This window comes from Anoplopoma fimbria, chromosome 19 (genome assembly GCF_027596085.1).
Source record: "Anoplopoma fimbria isolate UVic2021 breed Golden Eagle Sablefish chromosome 19, Afim_UVic_2022, whole genome shotgun sequence".
Lineage (NCBI taxonomy): Eukaryota > Metazoa > Chordata > Actinopteri > Perciformes > Anoplopomatidae > Anoplopoma > Anoplopoma fimbria.
The window spans coordinates 1,792,261-1,798,347 of NC_072467.1; positions in this window are offsets into that span (position 1 = coordinate 1,792,261).

Genomic DNA, 6,087 nt, shown 5'->3' on the forward strand with positions numbered 1-6,087 from the left:
AGGTATTACTCCTTATGTAGGCTGCAGCAACACAACTGGTGGAGGTATATCAGTGCATCTGTTATGGTAAACAGCAATTTGTGTTTGTTGAAATTAGCATGTGAGCCAATTGTGTCTGTTGTAAACAAGGTATGTTCATGTGTGAAATAATTTGTCCACATTCTCAGCCTCCCAGGGTCAAAGAGGCGGCAGGGTGACTTTATCTTGAATGTCACTTTGTTTTTGGTCGGTTAGACAGTACCCTCACTTGGATTGGCTTCTCGGATGAAGGCACAGGTGAGGCCCACAGAGGAGCAGCCCCTCCTCTCCACGAGCGTTTCCTCTGCTAAAACAGCCCTACATTTTAATATGCAACATCTGTGCCGGGAGAGCCTTCCAAAATGGCTGCTCCTTGGAGGATGACGGTAGAGTCTGCTCAAACTTAGGGTTGGGGCATTTGGTACTGCAAGGTTCTGCACAGATGTTAGCATTCACAATGTCACTCTGTCCTTTGCTTCGGTACCCAGGGAGGTCTATTTTAAGGGAGGGTGGTGTGTTTTCTTCCTTAGTTCCCTGAGATCACTTTATCTGTAACTGTCATTGTAACAATTCTACATAGACTTGTTCAACCGAACTGGGACCGCGGTCTCTGATCAGTAAGGTATGAAGGAGCTTTCTGCCTGTTTATTTATCATGGTTCTACTCTATGGTAGCTGTGCTATGAAGGCAGAATGATTCGATGTGGTCACGAAACACTACAGAGTTACAGTACAATACAATACATTGGGCAAAAAAAAATAAAAGCCCTCGAAGAGATGAAGAGAATGGTAAAGGATGCCAGGACAAAGCCACTGTTGTTACTCTGTCTTTTCAGTTGGATTCATAGAGGAATATTAGCTCAGTCGCAAAGAGCTGTGTTTGCGCCGTGCTTTCACAAAGAATTGAGAATATTTTCCTAACGGAGATGCTATGACCTAAAGGCTGCTTGTCGGTCGGATTATTCAAGTGATTCTTGAACAAGACTTTAGACAAGGCTGCAAAGAATCAGGGATAGAAAGAAGGGACCGAAAGAGAGAAAAAGCAAAAGCAAGGAGAGGGACATTTAAGGCGCCTAATGCATCGCTTACACAAAGAAGATGTTCATATTTAATGCTCATCATTAAGGCAGGGTTTGAGCATGGAAGATGCTTCTGCTATTTTCCCACAGCCCTTGAGCCAAGTCCTTGTGACAGCCCTCCACTGCATCCCGGCAAATTATCCGCATGAGCTGCGGCGAACAAAAACAGCCCAGTGCGGGGGAAGTGAGGCCCAGCCTCAGCTCCACTCCTGTGATGGGGAGACACGTCACTTTGCATCAGCTCGAGCCCGCCAAACAATCATCTGCAAGTGAGGAGAACAAGACCACTCCGTGGGGAGAGGACAGTTGAAGAGAACAAGGCAGATAAGAATAAAAGAGATAAGAAGTAGGAATGCTGGAGAGGAGAGAAGAGTGTTGAGGCTTTACGAGACCCTTCAGTGTTCCCTTGGTGAAGTCAATGCTGTTAACTAGCAGAGCCATGATACTGATTTCTTTAAAATGTTTTGGCAAAATGAATTACCATAGCCTTGGGCTTTAATCCGCATGACAAATGAATCATTTAGATTTGCTAAGTGAATACTGAACATACATGAGCTCTAGGTATGAAAATAAATAACTAGACACACAACGAAAAAATTGCAGCATATGAAAAAAAATGCTCATAATACAAATAAGAATTTCCCTTCAGATATTTGATCCTCTAACTTGTGAAACGTAGGATGTGCTTTGCTAGTTTCAGCCAGTGGTTGGTGCTAAGCAATCCAGTGTTAAACAGAGTCAGGGCACTCTCTGCTGGACATTGCTGAGCTTGCAGGACCTGTGATCTACTAAAGGTAGACACTGTGGGGTTTTTGGCAAACCTCATTTTAGATCTTTAGAAAAGTACAGATGCCTATGGCCTCTTTCTCAAGGATATATCCTGATGGCCAAGGAGACAAGAGAAAAATTGAGTTACACCAAAATAAACCTGTCTTCCAAGATGCATGTGCTCCAAGCCCAAATTGGCCTATTTAAAGGCATAACCATAGACAGCCTTTGAATAATATTGACTTGCAAACTATGCTGAGGTCAAGGACAGGAAGCTAGACCAATGTTAGTTGGCACAAAAGTGATGGAAAGTAAACCAGATACATTTAAGACCGGTGCAAAGTTAAAAGTCAAGCACTCCGCTATTTTTTACAAATGATTGATGATTGGGTTTCTGGCAAGAAGAAAATAAACTCACAAAAAAAACAAAAAACTATGTGGTAGCATTTTGTAATGAAATTCACATATTGATTCAATGCATATTTGCCATGTTTTAGAATTAATAAAATTTCAAATTCAAAGAGATTTGTGTTACATTCCTCCATCATTAATTGTTTACTTTTATTTTGTGGTGATCACAAGCATATAAGAATTAAGTGAGTTTATAATCATTGACACAAGACAACTAGTTACTTAAACCACCAGTAAAATAATTGTTATTTTTTAAGAAATAATCAAAAAAAGGCAATATCACACAAATTTTTCAATTATATGCTATAAAAGTATTAAAATAAATCCTGCTTTAACACCGCAATTCTTTCAGGAAACAGCGATTAAAAAAGACAATGATAAGTCCAATAATCGCTACGTTTTTTTATTCCTAGAAAGCCTAATGATACTCACGAACTGGTCCGGTATTTATTGAACACACACAGAGTACGTGCAGGTTGTCTGTCTGAATCATTGCTCTCTTGCTGCAAACCACTCTGTACAGCAGAGCACACTATCCATATTCATGTGATTTTTGCCGGAAGGCATTGGTGTCTACTAAAAATAGCATGGTGAGAGAAAGGGTCTCACAATGTGTATCCTAACATTCATGAGCCCAGTCCCTGTGATTGGGTGTAAACAAGTGTCTCTTTACCGAGACCATACTTCATGTTGTTGAGTAAACACTTGTAAATAATTGCTGTCGGCCAGAACAAAGTGATATTGGAGGTGGATAGCGTAAATCAACAGAGTGATGCATTCCTCATTTGCTTTATTTGTTTTGAACACCTCAATAGCCCCTTCACACAAATACACAAATACACCAACCACCACAGGTCTCTGATGGTTGGTGTATTTGTGAGAAGGGGTTATGCTGGTACATGTCCATTACTGTCCGTGTGTATAAGTGTGTTTTCGCGTAGTATATGTGTGAGTCCTAAAGCAGATTTTTACTGTACATGGGGTTGGTTTTGTGTAGGGATGAAATAAGCAAGTACAACAAAGGGAAATTGGTAATAGTCACACTTTTATACATATATTTTGTGTGCAGTGAGAGTACATTTAAAACCCCATTACATGTGCCTGGTGTACTAGCTTTCCACAAAGACACATTGGTTTTGGTTGAGACTGAGTTGAGGAAGTATCACCAGCAGATGGCAGCACAAGTCAAGCTGCTGTTGACCTGCAAACTACCTGCTAAATACATCATACTTGTTTTCAGAGTACATGACAGTAAATGAAAAATCGAATTGTATATGGAAAATCTAATTTAATCGTGATCCTAAAATATAAAGTCGTATTAAAATTGTGGGTTTGGAAAACAACCCCTGATAACCCCTAATAAACATCATATTCTACTTTTAGCTTGGTACTCAGATGTTACTAACAACATAGGTCATTACTGCTAACAAAGTGAAAAGGAAACATTGTGAGACAAATTGGTGGTCATTTGCTATTCTCAGCAAATTACTTTACAAACAGATTTTCTTGGACTAAAAGGAAGTGTGTTCAAGTGTATGCAGGCCCATACTAATGTGGCAAAGATGCAGGTCATTTCCTTTTTGAAGAAGTAAAAGGTGCCTGAGGCTACACTCTGACTTCACTTAAACCGGACATGGAAACTGTGACAATGCATATGTGAGCCTGGGAGAATGGAGAGGTGGCTGTGTGGGTGTGTACTGGCTGAAAATGACCTATCAGAGACGAGAAGGACAAGATGTATTCATTTTTGGAATTCTTTCAAGTTAAGGACCATATTCACCTGTAGCATAGAACACCGATGTTGTAAAATGAAAATGACATCCACATCACACAAGGCCATCTACAGGAGGTTATCCCCTACTGGCCCTAGCTAGGATGACTTATATAAGACAACATCTGATCTAGTGGTGGGCAGTAGGACCAAAAATCGGTATCACAGTATTTTTGAAGGATCAGGTGGTTTCCCAGTTTATCACAGTTTGTTTGGTTTTTGCATGACTTGGCCTTTATACATGTTTAAGTTGGCTTATTCTACAGTCAGGAATACATAGAATATGAAAAAAGAAAACATTTTAATGTCATAAATATATATATATATATATATACAAGGAAGGCTTTAATTACTGTAGGGTTAGCTTTCCATCACAAAATTAAACAATTTATGAAGAGATTAGAATGCATAAAATAGTTGCCGAAGGTTAATAATTATAAGTGTGCAACTGCAACAAACTGGAACTTAAAATTAAATAAATTGGATACGCAACAACAAAACAAAATATTTTAAGATAGTTGTATAAGCACTTTAAAATGACTAAGATATGGGGGAGAAAGCTACGCAGTTAATAGGGTGCCCTCTCAATGCACTAAAGATGTAACACATGGAGCACATTTCACAGCTTTTCCTCGATATGGCAGTAAATAAAAATGCTGTTTCGTAAGGGAAATTAAAACCGTTATACCAGCTGAATAGGTTTACCTCCCAGCACTAATCTGATCTTTATTTTAGCCAGCTCTGGAATTAATAGTGCGAATGGTGTCACTGTGAATTAAGTTGCAAGTTTCATTTAAGTCTTCAATACAAATAAGAATCCTGTATACTGGACTATAGAAGATTTGCTAATACAGCACTTTAAAAACAGACATTACATTACAGTCAGCACGCTTTTTAACAGTCAGTAGTATATTACATATCATTCACCCATTCACACACTGATGACAGGCTACCATCAAGGTGCCACCATCAGACTCTAACTAACATTCATGCAACATCCAGTCCACACCGGTGGCAAAGCCTTCGGGAGCAACTTGGGGTTAAGTGTCTTGCCCCAAGGACACATTGACTGCCGAAGCCGGGTATCGAACCACCGACCCTCTGGTTGGAGAACTACCTTGCTCTCCAGCAGTTCCCTAGTTCCCTAATTTACACTTATTAGCCAGAACTGTTATGATGACCTTCTGCCAACGACAATTGTAGTTTCATCCAATGAAAAGCTTAAAATTATGTTTTGTACACTTTCTTTTGCTTTTAAGGAAGCAAAAGGAGAGATAACAGATTTGTTAGCTACTGAGTTAAGTTAATCTGTGTAGTTTAATTTCCTTTATTTTTGCTGATCCATTACTATATGTCCTGATTGGTTTAGGACATATCTATGTTAAAGTGGCCCTATTATGCTTTTCCACTTTTTCCCTCCTCTTTAATGTGTTTTATATATTTTTGTACATGTAAAAGGTCCGTAGAGTCTAAAACCTGAAGTCCACGCCTTAAAGGAGTTACCCTCCCCCTCAGAATCACTGCTCCTGAGCTGCCTGAAACAGCTCGATTGAATTCTCTCCTTCACTTCCCTAACTTTATGAGGTCACAAAGTAACAGATAAACGGTAAAACTCCTTCTGGCCAGTTTGGTCCGCACTCAAACAACAAAAGAGAGGGACGGAGCTGAAGCTCCGGAGGAAGAGTTTTTTTAAATGTGAAACGTTGACCAATCACAACAGAGCGGGCTAGCTGACCAATCAGGGCAGACTTTGCTTTCTGGAGGAAGGAGCAAATGCTACAACAGAGCATTTCAGAGAGAGGGTGAGAAGAGGTGCTGCAGGACAGCCAGGATGGGAAAAAATTGGCAGATTATGAGCATTAACACATGTAAACATGTTGTAACTGTAACTTGAGATAAAAATATGCACCCGGAAAATAGCATAATAGGGCCTGTTTAAAGTAATCTTAATACTAACTGTCAATATCAGCACCTTTTGACTCCAAAATGTGTGTTGAACGTGAAGCTTTTACCTCACCTTGCTGGGCAGGCACAGTACGCA